This window comes from Agrilus planipennis, unplaced genomic scaffold, assembly GCF_000699045.2.
Source record: "Agrilus planipennis isolate EAB-ADULT unplaced genomic scaffold, Apla_2.0 scaffold10, whole genome shotgun sequence".
Taxonomy (NCBI): domain Eukaryota; kingdom Metazoa; phylum Arthropoda; class Insecta; order Coleoptera; family Buprestidae; genus Agrilus; species Agrilus planipennis.
Window position 1 is genome coordinate 2,047,991 of NW_020442465.1, and position 12,672 is coordinate 2,060,662.

The 12,672-nt window shown below is 34.6% G+C and overlaps 1 protein-coding gene across 1 annotated transcript in view; it reads left to right on the forward strand.

Annotated features, from left to right (window-relative positions):
- Positions 1-12,672, forward strand: part of LOC108734062 (collagen alpha-1(XV) chain-like) — a 368,331-nt gene that overhangs the window by 320,172 nt on the left and 35,487 nt on the right. The gene's annotated exons all lie outside the window — the stretch shown is intronic.

The following is a 12,672-nucleotide window of genomic DNA, read 5'->3' on the forward strand; positions in this document are numbered from 1 at the left end:
TCTTTGTATAGGGTTGTAGCCCGTATACCAAACGCCAGTACAGAACGCTTATTTGCAAAGCCGTGCATGGTCGCTGCAAATGAAGTACGCCAAATGCCAGACAATTATTGCGCCTATTTCTTTTTTATATAAACTTTAAATATCTACAAGAAGAAAACCAACCGAAGAATTAATTTTTTTAATTAAATTTTCTAAACTGATCCCTGCTTTTAAATATTTAATCTACGCCCTTGATAGGGATACTGAAGAAAGAGGGTTGTAATTGTTACACCTAAAACTGCCCACTTTTGCCATTGCGCATCCACGCCATTTTAACATTTGCGTCCGCTTCGGGCGTCAGACCTGTAGGTCCGTTCACCTAGAGAAAGGTACACCATGCCACATCTACGTGCGCGAATTGCCCTAATGAGCGTAACTGCTAGAAGTAATTTACGTCGTCAGAGGCTTAAAGTAAGGTTAAGGTTTTCATCGGAAAACAATAGTGACACGCAATCAACTTTAATAGTGCGCTACTGGATTTACATCTGACGTTTATTCCCCCCTGCTTACAACTGATATTCGCTTGTGCACGTCATTTACAGTGTACCTTTCTCCAAGTGAACAGGCAACATCGCGGATAGAAAAGATTAGAAATGAGGTGTTAAAAAAAGTAGGACAACATGAAATTCAATAAGAAATAGGGGAGGTAGGTTGGTAGGACATCTACTTAGGGCTAGTTCGAGACATGTTAAACAGAAACAGGTATAAAGAGGGGCAAAGGGAAAACTAGAGTAGATTACTGTTCCCATATAGAGATGAGGAATGTCGAGATTTTCGAAAATTGCGAAGTTTGGCTCAGAATGTGACGAAGGGTTATGAGAATGATGGATCCCAATGAGATTACTTTGCTGTTTGTCTGTCCGTCGACTTATTTTCTCTCAAGAAAAGTCACCTATTAAATGAAAATGTGCACATCTAAATACACTTCGTGACATTTTGACTTTAATTACTCTAGAAGTAATTGGTTCTCATATTAATTAATGGATATCTATCTAGTATCAGAATTCTTTGATTATAAACGTAATTTATTTCGCAACTGATGTGTGACACATCGTAATCCTTTGAACGAGCCCGTGACGAGGGACATGCCCTTCAGCTAAAAAACCGCATTTATTTTTGGCTAAATTCCAGTTTCCGGACGTACGTATATATATATATATATATACATGTATACGAATATGGCCGATTCAATCCATTTCATTAGGTGATAGAAAAGAGGTTTTGACTGATATTGAATTAGAGCAGCGTGATTGCACATAAAGCCTAAAGCGGGTATATAAAACAGGCACTGCAATGCATTCATTTGACAAAACTGTGTTATCGTTTAGTCTAACGGTAGTCCTTGAATTATAAATGAGTAAAAAACGTTTTATGTCCCGTGGAATTGAAAAACGAAACAGAAAGAGAAAAAAAGGATTCTCCATTAAAATTATCACTACACGCGAATTTTTATTTCATTAAAAATTTTCACGCATTCATCGAGTATAGTGTCTAACATTGTTAACATAAAATTTTCCAGTTGAAATTGAACATAATCAGGAAAAACATCCTTTAATGCAATGAATGTATGAAGCACTTGAACAATATTTAGGGAGTAGTTCTCATTTTTTAATTAAGTTTTAATACAATTTCCAAAGCAAGTTTTATTATGAAATTAAAAGTTCAGTAATCCATATACACTATTGGCGAGCTACGAATGGAACATTACTCGATTAGGTATTCATTAACTAGATACCCTAAGATTGCGCTTATTTTATACTGCAATCAACAATAATGAAGTTCCCCTCAAAATAGTTGGCCCGTTAAAGTTATGAAATTTTTGAATGCGGATAAGGTAGGTAAGTAGTTTATTTCTATTCATGGTTGAATTAAAAGGTAGAAAGCCAGAACCAAATTGTCGAGCTATTTCATGATTTATTCAAACGTTCAAGTTCTAGCTTAAAATTACAAAATACGTACGTAAGTTATGTCGTCCGACCTCTTACAATTTTTCGGTCGAAAGTTGGTATTATACTTTCTTCTAATTCTGAAACGATTCGGAATATTCATTGTCGTTTATGAATATGTATATGTATAACGTCCACATGATGGGAAAATTATGTTCATTTCATCAGGCTTTTTGAGACCTTAGGAAAAATAAGAGCAGCGCATAACAGAAGTGGAATTTGACATTTAACAATNTTAGGGAATAGTTCTCATTTTTTAATTAAGTTTTAATACAATTTCCAAAGCAAGTTTTACTATGAAATTAAAAGTTCAGTAATCCATATACACTAGTGGCGAGCTAGAAATGGAGCATAGGGATATTCTATTCCATGCAATCATTAAATGTAGGCATCATCTTTATATATAAATGATAAAGCGAAATAAGTAAGTCCGATAAATGCCCTTAAAAAAATTGAGGGGTGTGACGCTATGCTCAAAAGATTTTGGAAGCTTGGCTAGTTTATGAGAGTTTTCAGAGAAGTTTGAAATAATATTATATATTCTATTCGTTCACTACCTGTATCATACGAATTTTCGTTAGTGCGATATAGCAAGAAAAAATTCCGACAAAAAATTTTTACGGTAAGCATTTACAGAGTGGAAACTACTATAGATGCAATAAGCAATCGCACGGTGAATTCAGCGGCGTTATTAAGCACACAAAAGAAATTTTAATAAAATTACAATCATTTACAATCCAAAACCGGTCCTGTGCGTGAATTGGCAGCGTATGTGTCTACCGAATAGCATAGTGCGACAAAAACTCTGCAGCTACATGGTTGGGGAATATAAACTTTGCCGATTATCGAACGTCTACGATAAACATAAACAATTTAGTATTACACATAGTGTTTAGATTAAATAAACTAAATAAGTACCTTTCAGGGAACAGTAAAATTTGTGTTACACTGTCAATTGAGTGGAGCCAATGTCTCGTGCTATTTTGCGTGTACTGTTAAGAACGGTGAACTTTAGGGCATAAATTTTCATGTTTACTCTATCTCTATCCCCTCCTGCAAGCTCGGCATTTACTTTTTGTTACACCCTGTATAGTGAGGTAGATATGTTCATTTTTTTCACGGCGCAATGCATCAATGCCTCCTGGATTTTTTAAGTTACGTTGACTAACCCGTCAATAATAATAAATAAAAATTTGGAGACTGAACCACCACATTTTGAACTTAACTACTTGTAGTCGCTGTTTGATCCACTCTTTATGAATCAACAGTGGGCATCGCTTGTAGTGACTCCGCATGTACTGACAATTAGGCCATATCAGGGATGGCGAACCTTTACATATCAACGTGCCATTTTTATAAAGAAAAGTTTAATCAGGTCAAAGACGTGCCATCAAATAATTTTGTCTCTGTCTCATTGTTAAAATAGCATAAGTCAGCTTCTTCAATCAATTAAAAGTGTTTGGTGACGCATTTCATGTTTCCAAAATTTTGTTATTAGCATTTTCACTTGTATTACCTGCCAATCTTTCTGTTTCAATTCGTTTCCTTGTTTCAATAAAGTTTTGGATCCATATTGAACTAGACTTTATGATTGATATTAGTGACGTGCCCAAAATATTGTGTCGCGTGCCACTAATGGCACGCGTGCCATTGGTTCGCCACCCCTGGGCTATATCATTTGAACTGTATTATAGATAGATTGGCGTTTATATTATGAAGTTTGTTCGGATACTTCTCGTATATCAATTATCAACACACAATAAGAAACTCCGCTAGTTTTTATTAGTTTATTGAATTGAAAAATTAAATACTAGAGTTCATGTTGCTGTCGGTGTTATTTAATAGTTTGATATTTTATTATTATTGCCTCAGAAAATTGATAGCTGTCACAAAATTTTAGTAGATAGGTACTAATCTAGAAATTTTCAATTTAAAGAGAAGCAAGAACGACTTCACGTCATTCAACAATTATTTTCCTCCATGTAACCGATCGTTTGGCAGCACCAGTCCAGCAAAGGATAAAGTGAAGTCGGCCGGTTCCTTGAGGAATTTCATTTTCTGCTAACGTCAGCAAATGTCGCATTTCAACTTAAGTAACACAATTAGATCCGGCCGTAATTGGAAAAACGATTTAACGTCCTAGTCATCCGCATCCGAAAAACGGCCTCCCTCTACCCCTCTCTTTCCCATTCGCACAGTCGTGACTTTACTGTCGCATTCTTACGGTAATTATTTAAACGAATCTTCATCTTAAACTGCTAGGCACCGTCACTGTTTGAGCGGAACGGGATTCCCTTTTTATCGAAGCGGTTAGAGCTGAATTTAATGAAGTCTTTTAATGTGCTCCTTACACTCTGCGAATTTTGCTATCTTACTACAAATAATGAAGTCTTTTAGCAAACAAGCATTCACTAATATAACATGAAAATCATTAACGTCCCAAAAGTCTCGTTATTACTGCACTGTCGGATACCTGGTGTCATCGTCCAATACCCCGCCGGTCCTAAAAAAATCCGCCATTTACGATACAAACCGGGTATCCAGTCCATCACTACTTTACATTCATTGTGTATTTTGAGAGCTTCTTATTTACAAAAAATGCTTAAGATTGATTAAACATCGATTTTTCTTTCTTAATATAGTTACACGGTTAGAACTGTTGAAACCAAAGGAATTTTCCGGGGTTCTCTACATTGTACAAGACGAACAAAAAGTATTTTAATTAAACCAGTTAGTTTTCGAAATATTCGGCGTAAAAGCTTTACAAGGAAAAAACGCTCTTTCAAATTCTAATTCCAGAAAATACAAGGAATTTAAATTGCGCTTTGAAAAGAACTAACTTTTTTCTCTTAAACGAAGCATCTTAAGCAGTAGATTTAGTTTTTATTAACAGTATAATAGAAAGTAAAAGACAATTAAGCAGGTGGGTATGTTACTTTACGATAACATGGGTAAATCCTTCTCTGCAATTTCGGCTTAAGAAAATAAGTTTTATAAATACACCTTGCTTTAAATTCCATCATCACCATAATGTCGTAAGTCCTAAGACTGGTTGGACACGCACCTCCACTCTATCCTATCCTAAGGTACTCTTCACATTTCCCTAAAACTAGAACAACCCATATCCTCAACTATTTGTAAACAGTAATCTAATCTAACACCTTGCTTTACATTTCACCATCATCATAAGGTCGTCAGTCCTAAGACTGGTTGGACACGCACCTCCACTCTTTCCTATCCTGAGCCAATCTTCGCATTTCCCTAAAGCTAGAACAACCCATATCCTTTACTATTTGCCAACAGTAATCTAATCTAGATCTACCTCTACCCATCCTAACTTCCGTTTCTGCCTCTAATATGTCTCTGACTAGACCTTCGTGCCTGAGAAGGTGTCCTACTAACCTATCTCGCCTATTTCTTATTGACTTCCATAGAGTCCTCTGTTCTCCTACTCTTTCTAATACCTCTTCATTTCTAACCTTCTCTATCCACGGTATCCTCATCATTCGTCTATAACACCACATTTCGAACGCTTCTAACCTTTTCTTTTCCGCTGCGCCCACCGTCCATATTTCGCACCCGTACAGTGCCGTGCTTCAAACATACACCTTTAACAACCCTTTCAAAATTCCAAATTAACCGTACGACATAACCTCGTGCTTTAAATATGTGCACAATTTATTGATTACACACAACTGTACACAGAAAACAATATAATTGTGAGCAAAAATTAAAAAGTTGAGAATAAAATTATATTCCAACGACAAATATGTTCTTAGTTTTGGTGTTTAAAAAACGAAATTTTCAAAAAAAGAAATACAAATTCTAGAAAAGTGTTGTACCCAGATTTTGATCCTTTTTCGGAATAAAGTTATTTCGAGAGTTGACTTCTCCTTAAAGAATAAAACTGGTCAAGTGCGAGACGGACTACGCACTAAGGGTTCTGATTTTCATCCCTGATTCACTTATTGTGTGTGAGTATCAAACCGATATCTCATTTCTTTTGCACGGGTGGACAATGTTGCCTCAACAATAACTTTCGTTGGAACTAACGAGACAACAACCTTGTTTAGGGTTGTGAAATAAAGTTCGATGAAAATTCGAAGTAACGCGCAATAGGGTATGTATTTCATAAATACATATATATAAAGCCCATTGACGTCAATCGACTTTTTTTATTTTATCAATTTCGCATGGAAATCTACTAGTTTAGAAAAATGAAAAATCATTTCTATTTGTTAAAATTTTCTTCCTGGTTACAGCAGTTGTTTATACATTAAAATTAATCAGCAACATTAATAATAAACATCTAGGTACTAAGTATAAAAAAAAAATCGATGATTTTTATGATTTTTCCATTTTTTTTATTTTTGAATCACAGTAAACTAACAGACTTTCATCCCAGATCGATGAAACAAAAAAAGTCGTTTTTTTTACTTTATTTCATTGTATTTCAATAAATATTTTAAATTGGTTCTTATTAACTGTTTAGTGCAGGGAATTGTAATGGATCCGAAAATGGAAATCAAAAGTATCATTATACCTTTACATTTCAGGACTGTACATGAAATTATTTACACCGATTTGGAGGAAATATGAAAATGTATGAGTATATACGTATATATAATCATTTATTTCTCACTAATTATTGTAAATCACAAGTGATAATCAACATCGGTAGGATAGCAATTAAACTGCATTAATGTTAATATGATTTGATACAAATTTGATATAAATTTATCAAATTAGATTCAATTTGTGGTATTATCGGATCTGATTGATTGTGATCGCAATCAATACTTTTAAATATCTACTACTATTGTTTGTTTTGTTTTTCGTTTATGATACTAGAAAGTTGACTTTATTAAATAGCGTCTAAATCCTGCAATTGGGTCAAAATTGATAACGAGATGACTAACATCTACTTACATTTATTTCTTTCTACATACTTTTGATGCGAATATAATTTCTGGCATAAGAAAGAAAACACAATCTTATTGATGATTACGAGGGCGGTTCAATAAGTACGCGTTTAGAAATGAAGACACCTTTTTTTTTAATTTTTTTTTTATTTTTCAACATAGTCCCCTTTTAGAAAGATACACTTATCCCAACGACCCTGCCATTTTTTTTACCCCTCCAAAAAATAAGATTTCTCGAACTCTCCAAAATCCCCCCTTACTCGGCGATGACTTTCTCGTTTGAGCTAAATTTCTTTCTCGCTAGTCATTTTTTCATGGTAGGGAACAAGATGAAGTCGCAGGGAGTCAAATTGAGTGAGTACGGGGTGTGCGGCAGCAAATTCATAAGGTAATTCGTGCATTTTGGCGGCAACAACTCCTGATGAATGTGCCGGTGCGTTATCGTGTTGAAAAAGCACCTTTTCTTTCGTCAAGTGCGTCCGTGTCTCTTTCAATTTTTTGTCGAAGCGGTCCAATAACTCACTGTAGTATTGTCCAGTGATCGTTCTTCCTTTTCCTAAAAAATCCGTAAAATGATTTCCTCGGTAACAACGTTTGCCAGGCTTCCTGGTCGCTCCTATCAAAAACAGATCTTTGCCCACGTTTAAATTCGTTGAAGCAATATCTAACTGTGGTCGTAGATGGCGAAATGTCTCCATAAACAGTATCCAACTTTGTTTTCATCTCCTCGCATTTCGTCCCATCCAAAAACAAAAAGCCAGTTACCGAACGATACTGCTCTTTTTCCATCTTAGAGAAAATAACGAAACACGTCTCAGTCGAATGGCTGCCAAATCCAAACTAACCTATCAATCAGTCTGAAATTCGTTTTGGCGTGGTTTGATAGATGGCAGCACACGATGACAACACCAATTTCCCTCAGAATCGTCCTCTGTCTTCAAACACGGGTACTTATTGAACCGCCCTCGTATATAAGTAGTATGACGAATATATAACTGAATTTTTCAGAAACGACTCGAGGAATGAAAAAGTTTGCTTGATGCTCCCTCTTTATACGAAGATGCAACTTTGGTGTTTCGCTCGGTTAATAAAAGTTTGAAACATTTGAAAAATGGTTTACAGGCAAACTTTTTCCCAATTTAAAAGAGCCCCTGGCAAATAGTCATGAATAACGAGCTTTATTATACCGTTCAATCGTTGAAAATAAACAACTGCGCTCTAACGAACTAAAAAGGGGCTTATACATAATGAAGTCATCATGGTTAGCTTCAAAACCGGATTGTCACAATTGAATTGTCTTCCATACAGAAAGCAGATACTACAAGATTCGAAAATTGACAGTTGTACAATGAATTACGACACTTTAGCGATTTCCTTGAAACCATTATTCATGTCATCCCGTAATAATTTTGGTAACGCTAAAAATTTTTGTGAAAGACAGACGAATTTCGACTTCAAACAGAAGTAATACATAATAATTTATTGGATTGAAGAAACTTTTAACTATTGCAAATGTTTTTTAAATACGAAGGTAAACACACTGTTTTAGTCACAAATTATAGTGAAATTGTAACATGTGGATCTTGTAATGAAGCTTACATAGGTCAAACAGGCAGATTTTTTAAAAAGCGTACAAACGAACATAGGGTTATATAAACCAGGAGCATTTTCTACAACTATCAAATAAGTCTTAAAAACGATTGTGAAATTTTACACATAGAAAAAAAAGAAGAAAATTAAATTTGTTACAGAGAGTTAAGAAATAGATAAGTCAAACAAATTAGGACTTAATAATGATCAAATTTATGTTAACAATCTCCCTCCTTTAATTATTTAGATCAGTATGTAATTTACTTTTTTGTATTCTATTCCATCTAAAGAAGCAACTGTGTGATAAAATTATCATAGTGGCTAAATAAATTATAATTTTTAACTAAAACTGTGTTTATTTTCGTATTTAAGGATAATTTATGTACTTTCTTTTTTACGTTTTTCTTTTTTCTAAGATAACACTACCATCTACTTACGTATTGCCGATCAAAACATGAAGATGTTATAGAAATACAACGTTCTGCTCTTACCTGTAACAATACAAAATTAATTAAAAATAAAGTAAACCAATGTAAGAAATTATTAGTGGCATTCCAACTAATAATACTTTTCACATTATTTTTAGTTTACCGATGTACAAAAGGAAGAAATGTTTCGTGTGTAAATAAACATTTGTTGTTGAAAAATTCGTAATTTCCAAATAAGCCATAATATTAAACAATAGAGTTGTGAAAATTCTAATGCAACGGGTGTCAAATATTGGTTTCTAATCCTGAAGCGGTCCTGACAGATCAGTACTGTATGAAAATAGATGAAAGTAAAACTAAAATACTGGTATGCAAGGGAAGAAAAAGTAGGGAAAGAGCGAATATAAAGATAGGAGACGAAAAATTAGAAGAAGTGGCTGATTTTAGATATCTAAGAAGTCAGATAAGTCAAGGAGTAGTAGGGATATAAAGCAGAGGATAGCGCAGGGTCCAGTCGCCTTTAATAAAAAGAAGTCACTTCTATGCTCGCGAACGGTCAATTTAGAAATTCGAAAGAGGTTGTTAAAGGTATATGTTTGGAGCACGGCATTGTAAGGGTGCGAAACATGGACAGTGGGCGCGGTGGAAAAGAAAGGGTTAGAAGCGTTCGAAATGTGGTGTTATAGGCGGATGATGAGGATATCGTGGGTAGAAAAGGTTAGAAATGAAGAGGTATTGGAAAGAGTAGGAGAACAGAGGACTCTATGGAAGTCAATAAGAAATAGGCGAGATAGGTTAGTAGGACACCTTCTCAGGCACGAAGGTCTAGTCAGAGACATATTAGAGGCAGAAACAAGAGTTAGGAGGGGTAGAGGTAGACCTAGATTAGATTACTGTTCGCAAATAGTTAAGGATCTGGGCTGTTCTAGTTTTAGGGAAATGCGAAGTTTAGCTCAGGATAGGAAAGAGTGGAGGTACGTGATGAATCCTTTACCAACCATATTCTTATGATCTTGATCTAATCGAATTTAATAATGCTTTTATTTGAATTCCAACGGAAGCTAAAGACAACACAACCGAAGTAAGTGTTGTACTCATGGTTTTTCTTTTGTTTACAGCAATGTGCAGTATAGTATAAACTAGCCGGTTAATTAAAAAATATTCAAGAATTTACTGTGTTACTAGTAAAATAGCGACCGTTACAATAGCGGAATCAATACTAAATGTTGAGAGTCGAGAGTGAGGAGTTGAATTCAAGGTCACGAAGATGCAGGGTGGTGAGACGGCTTACCGTCTTCACTCACCCTGTGATAGTTTCCTGCCATTTTTATGTTCCCCAACTATTTCANCAATAAATGCATCTGCAGCGTGGTGTAATCGAACTTTACAATAACTGTAAATAATTAATTTTATGAAATGATATAGATGATTGAATTGAGGAGTTTCATCAAATATATGATCATGGAAAAAACTGGAAAAAACCCACCTATCGAGATTATTCATTATGTCTACAACCAATTTTTCCATGAAGGAATTTCCTTTCATTTTAACGGCCTGAAGAGGTTTACTAAATTCAGTTAATCGAATTTGTCTCTCAGCAGTGTTACAAATGGATATCACTGCTGTGGAAGGCTGAATTAAATATTTCTTTGATACGTCATAATTTTTAACTGAATAAATGTCCTAGTTATTTCCTCATGTACTTCAAGCGCATCTGCACATTCGCTGCAATCTAACTTTTTTTTTATCTTATTAACGACAAATCCAGAAATATAAGCTATAACGTCATTGTTATACCTTGAAAATTGATTTTCAAGATTTCTGTATACTATTGATGAATCATCGCGTGAATAGCGAGGTATTAAACAGTACTCGTGGTCAAAACTAACCATTTCAGTTTCTGACGTACTTTCATGGGGTTCATAATTTAAAAAGTTGTCGATTTGTAAGGGTATATGTTGAGATTTTGAGGAACTGACTGACAGAATAATTGAAGGTGTTAATTCAATGCAGTTAGCATATATGACGCTTTGAATTGCTTAGGTCTAGGATTATTATTATGACCTCCCCTACTTCGAATTGTACTGAAAAATACTTCTAAGTGGTTTTGGCACATTTTGTAAGACAAAATAAATTTTAAATATTTTTCTTGTTCAACAAGAGTTTCATAAAGACCTTTAAGTGATTTTAAAGGAATCATTAAGCCAATAAAACCAGTTTTACGTTGGCTTACGCATAGCGGTTCTCTGGAAGAAAATTTTAGTTGTTTTATATATTCAAGAGATTCATTTATCCTACAAAAAAATTTTTCTCTATTTTTCTCGTTAATGCCACATTTAAATCCTTTAGCAAGGAAATTGCGGCTGTTTAAAATATCAAAAATATCATTAAAAAATAATAGGAAGCGTTCTGTTGCTTCTGTTTCTGCAAAATCGTCAGAATACCTAATCTGCCTCAAATAACATAGAGCTTTCGAGACACTACAACTGAAAGTTTATGCAGCCAGTTTGACCTTTATTTTTTCTTGAAGCCAATTCTTCTGGTTGCAAGATGTAACCCTTCTTTCTCTTGAACATCAATTAATTTTTCTAAATAATCCCATTTGAAAGGTTGTTCATATTCATCAAAAAATATCTTATTTGTACCCAATGCGTTTCGAATTAATTTTAGCATGTAATAAAAAATAGACGGGTTTGTTTGTGACAGGGTGCGAAAAGTAGGTTTTTTGGGAGCCAGGAGAAATATCAACACCTAAATGTGTGGCGATCGCTGTATTTGAGGCTGCTCCATCGCAAGTTAAGCTACAAATAATAACACCTGTTTCATGAAGAAGTGTTAATGCTTTTCTAATCAAATTAGATTTTTGATTTCCATTCAGGCTACAAATAAAAAAGTATCCTATGGGAAGCTTCCAAGCATCATTCATGCAATTTATTAAGAAAACAAATGCTTCTTTGGCTTCTATAAGATCGTCACTATTTGTATCACCCCCTAAATCAACATACCTAAAACAAATTGCAAGTTTAACATTATTGTTTATTATTGAATAACTACTGTCATTCATTATTTTAAAGATGTACAAGTATAAAAATAGAAAACAGTAACATGCAAAATTGTATAGTGTTTACCCAATAAACCGCTCACCATCCCATTCAATTTTCTTATGCAATGAAATTTCGTCTATCATTAAGCTACAAACACAAATTTTGTCTCTCATTTGCATTTCAAGTACTCTATTTTTTAAAGTACGCATTGTCTGCATTAAAACCAGGTTCACATTCGATTATTTGATACTGTAGTATCGGGAATGCGTGCTTTTTAGTTTATGGTAGGCTTAAAGTAATTTAGGAATAGTTTGTAATTTTAAGGGATTAAGCAATTGTTATCCGTATGTTTAGAATAAGCAAAATATTTTTAAGCAATAAACTTTAAGAAAACTACTGCGTCCTCTCCAGCCTTACGGTTTTATTAGCTGACTGAAGGTACCGTGAGAAAGTGACAAAATTGACACGTGCAACGTTGGGGTAAAGAGAGACAGAGAGGATATACGAGGGTGGATTGATAAGTTTCCGGCCTAACCAAGAGATGACGCCACTAGGCCTACCTTGAGGTGACATTCTATAGTACCATCCTTGGATAGCTTGTAGCTATAGTTTCAGCCCGATCTCCTTGCTAGTGTAGGTTTGACAGCACGCTGAACAAGACGCCTCTGTGGTTTTCGTAAAAATGGAAAAGCAGGAAAATCGT